General features: G+C 44.3%; 1 protein-coding gene across 2 annotated transcripts in view; it reads right to left on the bottom strand.

Moving 5' to 3' along the window:
- LOC126191410 (hemicentin-2-like) overlaps positions 1-17,657 on the bottom strand; it is a 1,933,978-nt gene that overhangs the window by 1,754,023 nt on the left and 162,298 nt on the right. The gene's annotated exons all lie outside the window — the stretch shown is intronic.

The following is a 17,657-nucleotide window of genomic DNA, read 5'->3' as shown; positions in this document are numbered from 1 at the left end:
TCCTTGCATCCACTTCTGTTGATGTTTCTAATAACAGGTAGTAAATTAGAAAAAAATCCTAAGCACTTGTGGCTTCAGTCACACTGCATGTATGTCTTCATGTGCTTTGCTTCGGTAGTTCAATGACAACAATAACACTCACTACAGTAATAGTAATAAACGATCTAAATACTGTATGCTAGCTCCGAACTTTCAGCTGAGACCTAGAACGCGATGAAACGACAAAAAAAGGCTAATACAAAACGAAGTTTTCATGCCCTCGTCATTACCAATGGAAAAGATAGTACTATTTTTATGATGCTGATAACGACACCAATTCGGCAAAATGGTCTATTACAACGATAGCCTAAAATCACATAGATCTTCAACATGTGATATAGTTTTGTAGTTACGTATTTCTATTTTTCATAATTTAATTTTTAAGATATCTCACTTAGGCAGTACGGCAGAATTGTATTTGCTCTCCTTTACATTATAAGCAGCGTCAACTGACAACTGGAAATAACTGACTTGCGATTTTAATTCCTTAACTGTATGAGGAATTGCGTGTTTAAGGCACAGTTTTTAACGAACGTCGCCGCTGCTATGGCTGCAGTGGTAATTTGCAACGTTTTAATGTTGTGAAGTTTCTTTTCACCATACACGCCAATGTCGGGGACGAGACTAAAATGTTAGTTGACCTCGATTAAACGCGGGTCACTGTGAACTGCACAGCGTATATTGTTGCCGCGTAGCATTAGCGAGAGCAGATTAATACTTTAATACGATCTCGCGTAAACACGCGAGGGTTTTACGGAGACGCATTGTTAATTAATGAGGTGGGACCACGGAAAGCCTCCGGTTGCCTGATGAAGATTTATGGCCGCTGCTTTCTACCTGCAGCGGCGCGCCGCGTAGCGCCACGCCATTCTGCAGCCGAAGCGAATGACGTCGGCGTGTGCGGTACGGGTCTGTAACACGGTGAAGCGTAAAACTATGTCAGCATCCGAGTGCAAGGCAAATGAACTTCCCGGTAGCAGTGGTATATCGTTCTAACTGAGCTGTTCGTAATAGATTTTAATGGACGGGCATTGTGTACAGACACTGATTGTTTCGTGAATCGATGGGCAGGAAAGGGAAGCAGTAGCTGAGAAGGAAGAGAGAGACGTTTTGTAGCCTTTCCCGGATATTATTCAGTCTGTACATTGAGAACGCAGTATATAAAACCAAAGACACATCTGGAAAGGGAATTAAAGTTCAGGGAGAAAAAATAAAAAATTGTGTGCGATGCAGACGTGATTATATCTCTGTCAGAGAACAGTTAAAAAGGAAAGTTTAGTGCCCTGAAAAGAGGTTAGAAGATAAAAATCTACAAAGCCGAAGAGTATTATTAAATTTAGCGTGCTGAAGCCGTAACTTTTGAATGAAACAAACTGTCGGCATACGGAAAGACGCAGACAATTTCACAGATTTTCGCACTCAGGTTGCCACGTAATCGCGTCTTATTTAGTTTCATAATAATAATCGACAAACTTCTTTCACACTCATATGTTGGTCGAAATATCGTAGCACTTTTGTAATCCCTGAAACCTGTAATCCCTGTAAACCTGAAAACTATACCTGAGGACAGCAATAGACAGAGTTTAAGTGTTAAAGTTAATTACCTTGCAGATCAATCAGTTACATCTGCACATGCACAAGGGCGCTCTCAACTGAAACGGTAAACGGTGTCGACAAAATCTCGAAAGCAGATGTAAGTGGCCAGCGACCTCAAAATATTTAGGAAACTGCCCTTTCAATTCTTTTCAAAGCCACTACGAATTCTTCAAACCTCGCGCTCTCTTTAACGCCAGTGACCTTCGGGAATTGGACTCGTCAGAATGTGTCTCTTCTACAACGCGATTTTCTTATTAAATACATCACATCAGCAGCAAGTAGATTCTCACCTTGCAATGACAAAAAAAATGGTTCAAATGGCTCTGAGCACTATGGGACTCAACTGCTGAGGTCATTAGTCCCCTAGAACTTAGAACTAGTTAAACCTAACTAACCTAAGGACAACACAAACATCCATGCCCGAGGCAGGATTCGAACCTGCGACCGTAGCGGTCTTGCGGTTCCAGACTGCAGCGCCTTTAACCGCACGGCCACTTCGGCCGGCTTGCAATGACACTGTGGGCAGTGTGCAGTCCAGTCCACTTGAAGTGCGAGGGGTGAAATCCATTCTGGATGTTCTAATTTTCGTTCCTGCACTCCTTTTTCCTTCATAAATTCCGCAATAGCGAATTTTAAACTTAAAATCGTTCCAGTCATGCAACTTGACTTAACCAGTGTACTTTTATAATCTTTGAAGTCTCCATACACTTCGTTTAGTTCTTTCGAAAACTGTTAAACTGACAGTGGAATAATGCGTGCTTCAGATATTTTACTACTCATACCAGCAGTTCCTTCAGCGAGTTCCCTGCTTGCAAATTTAGCACAAAGTGTTTCTTGCTGTAGAGAACAGTGAATCCCGTCTGTCGATCGTTGTTATATTTGACCCTTCGTTATCAAAAAAACATTCAATTCTCTATACATGGTACTGTAGTATCATTTCATAGCAAATATGACTAATGTGCAATATCCGTAGATTATGCGATTGCAAAATTGATGCTGAGAATGCTCATCCTTCTCTGCTGACACTCACGCACATTTTTAAAGCTTTGTGACGATAAATCACTAGACGCCCTATTTTTCTGCAAACAGTCACTAGACCTGTTAACGTCGTTCAGACCACGAAAAAATAGCAAAGGGTAAACGGCGCTGTCAGCACGGTTCCGCTGAACTAATGAGAGTTGTGCTAACCGAAACAGCCACACCGTGACACTCAGTGAAATACAGCGCTATTCCAAAAGAACTGAGCAGAGCCGAAACAGGCCGGGCCTTGCCCCTGATTAAAATGTATCGACAAGCAAACGCTATACTTTACTGGCAGTTTCTGAAATCTTGTTGCTGTTGTGAACAGGAAGTGAATGAAATTGAAATGTTTATGAGATTTCCTCTTGCAGTGTCATTGGAACAAGAAGGAGAAATTCCTCGATTGCGTAAGAACAGCTTAATGTTAGTGAACAGATTGTCAAGCGCTACAGTCCTGTTATAAATAGTACAGCCCTCGCTGTACCAAAGAGAGGGCGGGGGAGGGGTGGGGGCGATGTCGGGGGGGTGGGGAGGGGGGAGGGGGGAGGGGGGAGGGGGGAGGGGGTGCATGGTCGTGTGTTACTTTATGTCAAAGTTTTCAAAATACTGAAATCTTGTCATGTACCTTAGTTTATAAATTTCTGAAAAATAAATATTTATTGTTGTTTTCACGAATTCTTCTAACAGATTTTAATAGCAGATTCGCAATAAATGTCATTCATATTTTCGTGTTCTGGACTCTTCTTACGCACAAATTTATCTTTAAGCACGTTAGTTACGAATAAATGTCATCAATAGTTATTGGAATTTGTATCTTTTTGAAAATTTTAGTTAGTAGTCATTACGTAACCCTCCCTCTGCTAATACACATTGGGCTATGGAAACGCATTGGTATTGCTAGGTTAGTTAATCACTGAATATCTGAATGAGATTTGTTACTATTGGTTATCCGTGTTGAGCTGACTGCTGTTGTTGTTGTTGTTGTCCTCAGTCCTGAGACTGGTTTGATGCAGCTCTCCATGCTACTCTATCCTGTGCAAGCTTCTTCATCTCCCAGTACTTACTGCAACTTACATCCTTCTGAATCTGCTTAGTGTATTTATCTCTTGGTCTCCCTCTACGATTTTTACCCTCCACACTGCCCTCCAATGCCAAATTTGTGATCCCTTGATGCCTCAGAACATGTCCTACCAACCGGTCCCTTCTTCTTGTCAAGTTGTGCCACAAACTCCTCTTCTCCCCAATTCTACGCTCCTGGAAATTGAAATAAGAACACCGTGAATTCATTGTCCCAGGAAGGGGAAACTTTATTGACACATTCCTGGGGTCAGATACATCACATGATCACACTGACAGAACCACAGGCACATAGACACAGGCAACAGAGCATGCACAATGTCGGCACTAGTACAGTGTATATCCACCTTTCGCAGCAATGCAGGCTGCTATTCTCCCATGGAGACGATCGTAGAGATGCTGGATGTAGTCCTGTGGAACGGATTGCCATGCCATTTCCACCTGGCGCCTCAGTTGGACCAGTGTTCGTGCTGGACGTGCAGACCGCGTGAGACGACGCTTCATCCAGTCCCAAACATGCTCAATGGGGGACAGATCCGGAGATCTTGCTGGCCAGGGTAGTTGACTTACACCTTCTAGAGCACGTTGGGTGGCACGGGATACATGCGGACGTGCATTGTCCTGTTGGAACAGCAAGTTCCCTTGCCGGTCTAGGAATGGTAGAACGATGGGTTCGATGACGGTTTGGATGTACCGTGCACTATTCAGTGTCCCCTCGACGATCAGCAGTGGTGTACGGCCAGTGTAGGAGATCGCTCCCCACACCATGATGCCGGGTGTTGGCCCTGTGTGCCTCGGTCGTATGCAGTCCTGATTGTGGCGCTCACCTGCACGGCGCCAAACACGCATACGACCATCATTGGCGCCAAGGCAGAAGCGACTCTCATCGCTGAAGACGACACGTCTCCATTCGTCCCTCCATTCACGCCTGTCGCGACACCACTGGAGGCGGGCTGCACGATGTTGGGGCGTGAGCGGAAGACGGCCTAACGGTGTGCGGGACCGTAGCCCAGCTTCATGGAGACGGTTGCGAATGGTCCTCGCCGATACCCCAGGAGCAACAGTGTCCCTAATTTGCTGGGAAGTGGCGGTGCGGTCCCCTACGGCACTGCGTAGGATCCTACGGTCTTGGCGTGCATCCGTGCGTCGCTGCGGTCCGGTCACAGGTCGACGGGCACGTGCACCTTCCGCCGACCACTGGCGACAACATCGATGTACTGTGGAGACCTCACGCCCCACGTGTTGAGCAATTCGGCGGTACGTCCACCCGGCCTCCCGCATGCCCACTATACGCCCTCGCTCAAAGTCCGTCAACTGCACATACGGTTCACGTCCACGCTGTCGCGGCATGCTACCAGTGTTAAAGACTGCGATGGAGCTCCGTATGCCACGGCAAACTGGCTGACACTGACGGCGGCGGTGCACAAATGCTGCGCAGCTAGCGCCATTCGACGGCCAACACCGCGGTACCTGGTGTGTCCGCTGTGCCGTGCGTGTGATCATTGCTTGTACAGCCCTCTCGCAGTGTCCGGAGCAAGTATGGTGGGTCTGACACACCGGTGTCAATGTGTTCTTTTTTCCATTTCCAGGAGTGTATTCAATACCTCGTCATTAGTTATGTGATCTACCCATCTAATCTTCAGCATTCTTCTGTAACACTCCATTTCTAAAGCTTCTATTCTCTTCTTGTCCGAACTATTTATCGTCCATATTTCACTTCCATACATGGCTACACTCCATACAAATACTTTCAGAAACGACTTCCTGACACTTACATCTCTACTCGATGTTATTAAATTTCTCTTCTTCAGAAACGCTTTCCTTGCCATTGCCAGTCTACATTTTATATCCTCTCTACTTCGACCACCATCAGTTATTTTCCTCCCCAAATAGCAAAACTCCTTTACTGCTTTAAGTGTCTCATTTCCTAATCTAATTCCCTCAGCATCACCAGACTTAATTCGACTACATTCCATTATCTTCGTTTTGCTTTTGTTGAAGTTCATCTTATATCCTCCTTTCAAGACACTGTCCATTCCGTTCAACTGCTATTTCAACTCATTTGCTGTCTCTGACAAAATTACAATGTCATCGGCGAACCTCAACGTTTTTATTTCTTCTCCATGGATTTTAATACCTATTCCGAATTTTTCTTTTGTTTCCTTTACTGCTTGCTCAATATACAGATTGACCAACAACGGGGACAGGCTACAATCCTGTCTCACTCCCTTCCCAACCGCTGCTTCCCTTTCATGTCCCTCGACTCCTATAACTGCCATCTGGTTTCTGTACAAATTGTAAATAGCCTATCGCTCCCTTTATTTTACCCCTGCTACCTTTAGAATTTGAAAGAGAGTATTGTAGTCAACATTGTCAAAAGCTTTCTCTAAGTCCACAAATGCTAGGAATTTAGGTTTGCCTTTCCTTAATCTATTTTCTAAGATAAGTCGTAAGGTCAGTATTGCCTCACGTGTTCCAACATTTCTGCGGAATCCAAACTGATCTTCGCCGAGATCGGCTTCTACCAGTTTTTCCATTCGTCTGTAAAGAATTCGCATTAGTATTTTGCAGCTGTGACTTATTAAACTGATAGTTCGGTAAATTTCACATCTGTCAACACCTGCTTTCATTGGGATTGGAATTATTATATTCTTCTTGAAGTCTGAGGGTATTTCGCCTGTCTCATACACCTCGCTCACCATATGGTAGAATTTTGTCAGGACTGGCTCTCCCAAGTCCGTCAGTAGTTCCAGTGGAATGTTGTCTACTCCCGGGGCTATGTTTCGACTAAGGTCTTTCAGTGCTCTCTCAAACTCTTCACGCAGTATTTTATCTCCCATTTCATCTTCATCCTCTTCCATTTCCATAATATTGTCCTCAAGTACATCGCCCTTGTATAGACCCTCTATATACCCCTTCCACCTTTCTGCTTTCCCTTCTTTGCTTAGAACTGGGTTTCCATCTGAGCTCTTAATATTCATACAAGTGGCTCTGTTTTCTCCAAAGGTCTCTTTAATTTTCCTGTAGGCAGTGTCTATCTTACCCCTAGTGAGATAAGCCTCTACATACTTACATTTGTCCTCTAGCCATGCCTGCTTAGCCATTTTGCACTTCCTGTCGATCACATTTTTGAGACGTTTGTATTCCTTTTCGCCTGCTTCATTTACTGCATTTTTATATTTTCTCCTTTCGTCAATTAAATTCAGTATTTCTTCTGTTACCCAAAGATTTCTACTAACCCTCGTCTTTTTACCTACTGCTGCCTTCACTACTTCATTCCTCAGAGCTACCCATTCTTCTTCTACTGTATTTCTTTCCCCCGTTCCTGTCAATTGCTCCCTTATGCTCTCCCTGAAACTCTGTACAACCTCTGGTTTAGTCAGTTTATACAAGTCCCATCTACTTAAATTCCCACCTTTTTGCAGTTTCTTCAGTTTTAATCTACAGTTCATAACCAATAGATTGTCGTCAGAGTCCACATCTGCCCCTGGAAATGTCTTACAATTTAAAACCTGGTTCCTAAATCTCTGTCTTACCATTATATAATCTATCTGATACCTTCTAGTATCTCCAAGATTCTTCCATGTATACAACCTTATTTTATGGTTCTTGAACCACGTGTTAGCTGACTGCTATTTAATTAAAAAGAACTACGCAACACGCGTTTCTCTTTTATTTATAGAGCAGATTCTGTGATTATTCTGCAAATTGGATACACAGATTTATACATTTTTGGTTGTTTTACGTTAAAAACAGAGTTTGGGTTTTAAAGTTTGTGTGCAAGTTATTTACGGTGTTTCTTTATATTTTCTGCTTGTCCCCTCCTTGCTAGCAGTGACTGACGTCGAAACACTTCGGTTCACATTTGCACATGGCATTTTTTACCATTGTGCAGAATTTCTTCCGCTGCATTATTTACACTTCACTTTTGTAAATTGATTCTCGTTCTGCACAGTTACTGTGTTTATATCTGTTCGTTTGTTTTCGTTCATGTTGTGATTGTTGCTAACCTGTGAAACAGTTAGTGTGTGTGTGTGTGTGTGTGTGTGTGTGTGTGTGTAAGGGACAATTTAAGAAAGTGTCCTGCATGTTACGTACAGACGTTGAGAGGAATAGGGTTGGGTTTACAATTTTTTGTGGCGGGGGGGGGGGGGGGGGGGGGATCAGGGAGAGCGGGGATGGCTCTTGGCGGCGATTGTAGGACAGAATATGGGAGGAGAAGGTAACAGTAAATGGAGCCTGTACTTTTATATGTGCATATTTAGTGTTATATTAAGTGGTCAATAAGCTTAAACAGTTTGTTGTTTGCCAAGTTGGTCTGATTCTCACATTACCATCCCCACTCCACACCCCCCAAAAATTGCCAACTCACCCCACTCCTCTCACGTCTGTATCTAACATAAAAGACTATTTCGCAAATTTTCGCTCTCTCTCTCTCTCTCTCTCTCTCTCTCTCTCTCTCACACACACACACACATGCGCGCGCGTGTACGTTTCACAGCTTGGCAACAATGACAAAGTGAACGAAAACAAACGAACATACAGAAGCACTGTTATTGTGCAGAATGAGGAACAGTTTACAAACGTGAATTGGAAATAATTCAGCACAAAAAATACTACAGAATGATAAACACTGCCAAGCGCAAATGTGAATCGAAGTCATTTCGACGCCAGCCACTGCTAGCAAGGAGGGAAGGAGCAGAATGTGTAAAGAAACACTGTAAATAACTTGCACACCAACTTTAAAAACAGCGCCCTATTTTTAATGGGGGTTGGAACGCCCTATCCCGACAACGTTAAATTTAGTGACGTGGCTTCCCTGTATTTCAGGAACCACTGCAGCCATTGACATGAATCTTTTACGAAATGGTTCAAATGGCTCTGAGCACTATGGGGCTCAACTTCTCAGGTCATTAGTCCCCTAGAACTTAGAACTAGTTAAACCTAACTAACCTAAGGACATCACACACATCCATGCCCGAGGCAGGATTCGAACCTGCGACCGTAGCGGTCTCGCGGTTCCAGACTGCAGCGCCTAGAACCGCACGGCCACTTCGGCCGACAATCTTTTACAGGACATTAAACTGTATGTTCCGAGTTTACTGAACTACAATAATTGCATTTCAACCACTGCTTTCGGAAATACAATTTTTTATTTACACGGTTAAAATTTCGTGTACTTTTTTGTACGTCATCCTAAGTAATATTAATTATACATAACATGATGTTCTTCTTTTAGTTCAGTAGACTCAGTGTATGTACGTTATTACTCACTGAAAATTTGAATACTCGAAGTGGTTTCTGAGATTTAGGGAAAAATGCAACAGAAAATGTAAATTTTCAGGAACGGTTTCTAGAGTTTGGAACGACTGTAACTCAATATATGCTTAACTTTTTATTTTTATTGACTCAGAAGCACCCTGCATCTTGATCTTTTCCAAGATTCTTCTTCTTTTCTTCTTTCTGGACTCCTTAGTGGACAACTGTGCTGCATACTCTGCTTTATCAATGCGGGCCTTGTCCATTCGTTCAAGTTCTCTGTTGCATTTTGCTCCAGGATTAAGTCCCATATGGTGTAGCACTTTAACTCTACCAATGTTGCCATCAGTAAAAGCAAGAACAACATCACTGACCCCCCTCTTCAGTGTCTTCATTCCAACAAAATAATTTTTTGGTAAGCGAGTCCATTTAAGATATCATAGGGATTTTCTGACCAGGCAGACACTTCTTCAGTAATTCAGGATTTGCCAGTCTCTGTATGCAGGATTTATGATATCAATGACTGCTGCTGGGATGGAATGTTTATGACTGTATGATCTGTTTGAGTGCTGGACATTGCTGTAATTGCATCATGAATCAGGTCCAGGAGGGCAAAGGTAGAGTATTGGTTTTTCATCAGTTGACAGTTTGTGGAAGAAGGTAGCCCATACTACCGGCTTCATTTTCAACAAATCCTCAGTATTATTTCTAATGGCCGTCCCATAATACTGCTGTAGTGCATCAGTCATTTTTTCTGTCAGCCTGCCTCTTATGGTTCCCCATCAGAAAGTTTCTTGTCTCTCAAACTTTGTTTCAACTTCCTCAACCTGTTACCCATCGTCTTCTGGACATTGCCTTTATTACACAGCAATCCACAGCCTTCTATATAAAAAACTGAAGTAATGCACGTAAGAATTTTAACATTTTTCAGTCGGTGTAGATTACATTTAAAACATAAAATAAAATACTTATTATGTAAGTTCATATATACAGGGTGCGTGAAAAAAATGTATACACACTGTGAACTGTCATAGACAATTTATTTCCCGTTCTACAAGGTTAAATATCTGTGAGAAAGTAATGTTATGTTTCTTCAACACGTGGCAGCAGTGGCAAGGAAGTAACTGCAACATGGTGGACGTGCGTTTGAATTTTGAAGCGCGGAAGCAGATAATTAAGTGTTAATGGAAGTTTGAGAATGTACCTGCGGTTCGAAGACAGTGGAGAAGTGAGTATGGTACAGAATCACCTTCAAGGTTAACAATTACACGTCTACGAGACAAATTCGAAATTCATGCAACTGTGTGTGATGTGCATAAAGGTCGATCAGGGTGACCTCGTACAGCTACAAGTGATGATTCCACAACTGCGGTCTTGGAACTGTTTCAGCGTTCGCCTCAAAAATATTCAAGGCAAGCGGCACGTGAGAGTAATGTAAGTGCTAGTAGTGTGCTACGCATTCTGAAGAAAGGCAAGTTTCGTGTGTACATTGCAAGGCTGGTGCAACAGCTAAGTGACGACGATCCAGATCGAAGGTTAGAATTTTGTGAATGGGTTCAGGAGATGGTGAGACGTGAACCGGGATTTATGGGTAGCATAATTTGGTCGGATGAAGCCCAATTCAAACCCAATAGAACTGTCAATAGGCACAGTTGTGTGTACTGGACTGAAAATAATCCTCACATTACAGTTGAAAAGGCTGTGAATTTGCCTGGTGTAAATGTGTCGTGTGGTTTGTCTGCAAGGGGACTCATTGGGCCTTTCCGCTTTGAAGGTACTGTTACAGGATAAACGTACCTAACAATGCTTGCTGACTCCATATTCCCTGACATTCGTGCATTATACGGTAATTATGAGTTTTATTTCCGATAAGATGACGCCCCGCCGCACTATCATAGGGACGTACGAGCATACCTGGATCACAATGTGCCAGGCCAGTGGATAGGACGCATGGGACCAATCGAGTTTCATGCACGCTCTCCAGACCTCACGCCGCTGGATTTTTTCTTATGGGCACAGTAAAAGATGAGGTGTACAAACGTAAACCACGTAACCTGGACACACTTTAGAATGAGATTCAGGCGGTGTGCGCAGAAATCTCATTGGACACTTTGGTACGATGTACGGAATCAGTGGTGACTCGTACTCAGACATGTATTGAAGCTGAAGGCCACCAGTTTGAACATTAATCACATTTGCGAAGTACATTTTTTTCCAATTGGACTTTAAGCTTTCCATTTTCAGAAATTTAACGTTGTAGAACGGGAAATAAATTTTCTATGACGCTTCAAAGTGTGTATACATTTTTTTGACGCACCCTATATATATCTTTTTATTCGGAAAAATGCAAATTTCATAATGAAATGGAAATCCTAAAATGTGAAAAAAATTTCCGTTTTAACTCTCCTTAACCTAAAACAACCAAAAGTGTAAAAATGTATGTATCCAATTTGCAGAATAACCACGGAAGATGCTTTCTAAATAAAAGCGAAACGCGTCTGGTGTAATTCTTTTTAATTAAATTGCTGTCAGCTCAAGGTGGATAACCAATAGTAAAAGATTTCAACAGCTGCTGCGGAAGATGGCCACGCAAAGAAAGGTATTATGAATGGGATTTGTGTTTTAAACGTTTTTACACGTCTTAAATGTGAGCTGCCTTTGTCTTTGCTGCTAATTAGGCAACAATCCAGCCAACTGTACGGCAGCTCATATTTATTCTCATTCTATGAAAGCTCTGCTATTTGTATTAGAGATGTGCCTAGTTCTCTCTAGACATTGTGTTCTCCATTAAATCACCGAATCTATTTTGTTAGAGACTTACGCGTCCAGATCAGAGGTACTTTGACAACATACTGGTCAGCCAAAACATTATTACCACCTACCTAATAGCCGGTGTGTCCACCTTTGGCACGGATAAAAGAGGCGAAACGTCGTGGCATAGAATCAATGAGGCATTGGTAGGTCGCTGGAGGAAGTTGGCACCACATCTGCACACACATATTACCTAATTCCCGTAAATCCCTGGGAGGGAGACAGTGAGCTCCGACGTCACATTCAATCACACCCCACACGTGTTCGATCGGGTTCAGATCTGGCAAGCTGGGGGGCCAGCACATCAACTGAAACACGCCACTGTGCTCCTCGAACCACTCCAACACACTCCTGGCCTTGCGACATCTTTTTGAAAAATGCCACTGCTGTCGGGAAACGTGGTCATCATGATGGGCTACACGTGGTCTGTAGCCAATATACGATACTCCTTTGCCGTCGTGGCGCCTTGGACGAGCTCCACTGGACTCATGGATGCCACGTGAATATTCCTCAGAGCATAACGGAACCGCAACCAACTTGTCTGCGTCCCGCTGTGCATATGTGAAGGAGCTGTTCCCCTGGACGACAACGAATCTGCACTCTCCCATTGGCATGGTTCGTCAGACCATGTGACACTCTGCCATTGCACCGACGTCCGTGCCGATGGTCACGTGCCCATTTTAGTCATAGTTGCCGATGTCGTTGTGTTAACTTTGGTACATGGATGAGACGTCGGCTGTGGAGGCCCACCGTTAGCAGTGTTCAGTGCATTATGTATTCAGGTACGCGTGTACTCTGTCCAGCATTAAAGTCTGGTGTTAGTTACCACACTGTTCGCCACCTGTCCTGTTTTATCAGTCAGTCCAGCCTACGACATCCGACATCTGTAATGAGTGGTGGTCGCCTAACCCCATGATATCTGCATATGGTTTCACCTTGATTTCACCACGTATTGAAGAAACTCACCACAGAACTCCTCGTACATCCGGCAAGACGTGCCGTTTCCGAAATGCTCATCCCGAGCATCTGGGCCGTCATAGCCTGCTCTCGGTCATACTCAGATAGAACGCCCGTCTTCCCCATTCTACACACGCACAGCACGGTTCCTGAAAGTACATACAAAGTGTGTGTGTGTGTGTGTGTGTGTGTGTGTGTGTGTGTGTGTGTGTGTGTGTCTGTGTGTCTGACTATCAGTCATTCCTCGTCAGGTGACGCAGCTACAGCCTGGACGAAGTTACACCGATAGTAGGTCGATGGCATATACACTCCTGGAAATTGAAATAAGAACACCGTGAATTCATTGTCCCAGGAAGGGAAACTTTATTGACACATTCCTGGGGTCAGATACATCACATGATCACACTGACAGAACCACAGGCACATAGACACAGGCAACAGAGCATGCACAATGTCGGCACTAGTACAGTGTATATCCACCTTTCGCAGCAATGCAGGCTGCTATTCTCCCATGGAGACGATCGTAGAGATGCTGGATGTAGTCCTGTGGAACGGCTTGCCATGCCATTTCCTCCTGGCGCCTCAGTTGGACCAGCGTTCGTGCTGGACGTGCAGACCGCGTGAGACGACGCTTCATCCAGTCCCAAACATGCTCAATGGAGGACAGATCCAGAGATCTTGCTGGCCAGGGTAGTTGACTTACACCTTCTAGAGCACGTTGGGTGGCACGGGATACATGCGGAAGTGCGTTGTCCTGTTGGAACAGCAAGTTCCCTTGCCGGTCTAGGAATGGTAGAACGATGGGTTCGATGACGGTTTGGATGTACCGTGCACTATTCAGTGTCCCCTCGACGATCACCAGTGGTGTACGGCCAGTGTAGGAGATCGCTCCCCACACCATGATGCCGGGTGTTGGCCCTGTGTGCCTCGGTCGTATGCAGTCCTGATTGTGGCCCTCACCTGCACGGCGCCACACACGCATACGACCATCACTGGCACCAAGGCAGAAGCGACTCTCATCGCTGAAGACGACACGTCTCCATTCGTCCCTCCATTCACGCCTGTCGCGACACCACTGGAGGCGGGCTGCACGATGTTGGGGCGTGAGCGGAAGACGGCCTAACGGTGTGCGGGACCGTAGCCCGGCTTCATGGAGACGGTTGCGAATGGTCCTCGCCGATACCCCAGGAGCAACAGTGTCCCTAATTTGCTGGGAAGTGGCGGTGCGGTCCCCTACTGCACTGCGTAGGATCCTACGGTCTTTGCGTGCATCCGTGCGTCGCTGCGGTCCGGTCCCAGGTCGACGGACACGTGCACCTTCCGCCGACCACTGGCGACAACATCGATGTACTGTGGAGACCTCACGCCCCAAGTGTTGAGCAATTCGGCGGTACGTCCACCCGGCCTCCCGCATGCCCACTATACGCCCTCGCTCAAAGTCCGTCAACTGCACATACGGTTCACGTCCACGCTGTCGCGGCATGCTACCAGTGTTAAAGACTGCGATGGAGCTCCGTATGCCACGGCAAACTGGCTGACACTGACGGCGGCGGTGCACAAATGCTGCGCAGCTAGCGCCATTCGACGGCCAACACCGCGGTTCCTGGTGTGTCCGCTGTGCCGTGCGTGTGATCATTGCTTGTACAGCCCTCTCGCACTGTCCGGAGCAAGTATGGTGGGTCTGACACACCGTTGTCAATGTGTTCTTTTTTCCATTTCCAGGAGTGTAAGTGTATGTTGTTCCCTTCTTGCTTGCGGCTTCTCCATAAAGTCACTCTTCAATGACATAACAATTGTGACTCAAGTACTGTCATTCTCCACGACGTCAACATCCAGAATGACAGCTATCTATTGACTCGTGACTAATGTCTGTCTGATAGGTCAACTTTTATATCACCCCTGAGGTACCACAAGGCTTCTGGAACGTGTGTGTGTGTGTGTGTGTGTGTGTGTGTGTGTGTGTGTGTGCGCGCGCGCGCAGGTATTTTGTCTTATGACGAGGCATCTTTCGCTTGTAAATAACCATTGTTCTGTAATCCTTCCTAAGTCAGCGTTATTGCTGGTCTTGCGTCTCTTGACATCCCTTGTGGATCTCTCGGCTGATGAACTTTTTCAAAAAAAGATCCTAGCCATTTACGGATGCGGTGGCGTTATATGGTCTGATGGAGACTGTTTAATGCATACTTACTGTTTGTCTTCAGTCTCTTGATAGCTTTACTTCGGTTGAGGAGACAGCGTGTTTATTGCCTCCTGCTAAACTAACGACATACCGGTATTTGAGTTGCCTCCCAGCGTTACACCTTAAGCAATGAAACTCTCACATTTCCACTGGTGAATCCACTCCGTCAAGAAGTTTTAAGTAATCGGAGGCCACATACATATTTAAATAATTAGCTGCGTAATTGGGAGCGGATACAGAGGATGAGTGACAAGGAACGGGAAGATGAAGAGGTGCTGAGGAACGAGAATATGGAGCTCGTTGCTGTCGCAGAAATAATTGCTCACATTCTTTACTCGCTAAGAGTAATCACCAAAGTCGTCTGAGCCTGAAACCTCGTTATGAGAAGCGCGGAGTGCGATGCAAATAACGGCGCTGCGAGCGCGTGAGGGATGACGTGGGTGGCGGGAGAAGGGAGGGGCAGGCTCTAATTTATCTGCCGAGGCAGTTGCGTAGCACAGCCCAGCGCCCTCTCAGCCGAGTCCTGTCCGCACTTGGAAGAGTGTCTCCCGTACATCGGTCTTTGCTTGGCGCCACGTAACGTAATGGCTGTCGCAATGTAAAAGAAAATGTTACAAAATATAGCAAATACAAAAACGCCGCCTGACCAGCCACTAAAGGCGAATACATTAACTGCACAGAAAATAAAATCTTTGAATGTTATTTTATCTTCTGCAACTTATCGAAGGCATTAGATTGCATACAACGCGATGTGCTGTATGGGATGTAGGATTTTTCGGCAAATTTAAGTGATGAAGTCTTTCGTGGTCATCAGCTGAGACAAAACGGCAACGTTTCGACAAGTTTCCTACGCATCATCTTCAGGCGAAGTCTGAAGATCACAATTAGTGAACTTGTTGGAACGTTGTCGCAAAACGACGCTTTGACTGGGCTCATAACCTGTGTAGACTTCATCATCATAACATTCTGTTAGAGATAAGTTTTCATGCAATACTCAGTTCAGCACATGTTAAGAAACAGAATACAGAAAGATACTCTGTGTTAACCAAGCAATACAAAGAAGATCGCCATGTCATCTGCATGGGGAATTCTGTATCCCGCCTGGAAGGTGGCGCGTGGGTCTGCTTCTGAAAACTGAAGAGTAGGCCGAATGTAGGAAGCTAGGAGGAGCAGGTGAGGTAGAACGCTCGGCACTGCAGTGTGAATTAAAATCACCTTTACTTTAGCAAGAAGATAAATACATGACTTTGCACTGAGGTTATCACGTAGGTGCGAAGCCGTACATCGAGTTACAAAGTTACAAGTAGTGGTTCGTCCACTATGAAATAGAAACAATGTTGCTACGTCGTCTCCTCGGAATCGAAACGAGCTGAATATGGAGCGAAGCTCGTTGATCTGCACAGCGCCGGCTACAGGTCTAACATTTTATCTGAACCAGGAAGCTACGTTAGTCCTGTCGGCAGATGGTGCAAGTACTGTTGTGAAGTCGATCAAAGCTGCATTAACAGAGAAAATAGTAAATGATGTTTTCTTGAAAGTTACTGACTGGTTTTAAGCTTTGATATAACTCATCTAGATTTAGACTGTCAACAGTATCCTGCTACCTGCGAATCTAATATACCAACAAGAAATATGAATCAGAATAGAAATTTCTATGTTCCTAGAAGTGCATACCTATAAAAAAGTGTAGTAGATCAAGTATAATATTTCGGTTCGACTACTTCTGCCATAAGAATGACTGTCAACTCTGTGCACACAAATAGCGGTAAGTATATGTATGTTGCATATTTTCATTTACTGATGACTTATGGGGTAATATTACTGGTTGACTCCTCAGTTAGGCAGCAAGTATTCGTTGCAGAAAGGAAAATAATTACAATTATGGTTGGAGTTCACAGACATACATCTACTAGGCATCTAATGAAGTACCTTGAATGTTAATCACAGATACACAGGACATTTATCCATCATCAACGTCTTCATCATAACTTCAATTCAAGCTTTAGGCTTATATTTGTTTTGCCCGTTACAGTCCGCATCGCTTCCTCGGCCTTCCATGACATCTACTCTCAACTGGTTTATATCGGATCTAGAAACTTAATATTTTTCCATTCATACTTTCGAGATATTCATTCCAGTTTCTCTTACTTTCTTGTATATATAACATTCATGCAGTTCTTCCCTACTTTCGAATTTCGAAATCTGTCGGGTCTTGCGTAACGCTTCAGTGTTCTCACTCGTATAAATCTCATCTCTGTTGCTTGTTTGCCACTTTCTTAGTGGTTATTTATAGCAAACTATGTACCTCTGTAAACAATAACTGGAACAGCCATTGTCTTAGAAATTTTCAAACTTGTTTCTGTCCTCGTTTTATTTGTATCTGGTACCAGATTCCACGTAGATAGACATCTTGCTGCATGGAGAGGGTTTTATTTCAAACATTGTAAATGTGTTTTTCCTATTTCGTCACCGTTATGTGATTTCTGAAAGGGTTTTACCATTGGAATAACGGCCTTTCAATGGTGATCATCCTCACATGCCGTATATCGAATACCTAATGCACTATGCGCTACGTTTCACACTTGAGCTGTTATTTCTGAACAGTGTAGTGAGACGTAAAATGGTCTCAAGTACTGAGTCGGAACGAAGTGAAAGTACGAAGAATCTTTGGTCTCCAAAATCATCAGTTGTGTTTAATTTTGAACATTCTTACGCTGGA

Source organism: Schistocerca cancellata, chromosome 6, assembly GCF_023864275.1.
Source record: "Schistocerca cancellata isolate TAMUIC-IGC-003103 chromosome 6, iqSchCanc2.1, whole genome shotgun sequence".
In the NCBI taxonomy this organism is placed as follows: domain Eukaryota; kingdom Metazoa; phylum Arthropoda; class Insecta; order Orthoptera; family Acrididae; genus Schistocerca; species Schistocerca cancellata.
This window is presented reverse-complemented; position numbering and strand designations above follow the sequence as displayed.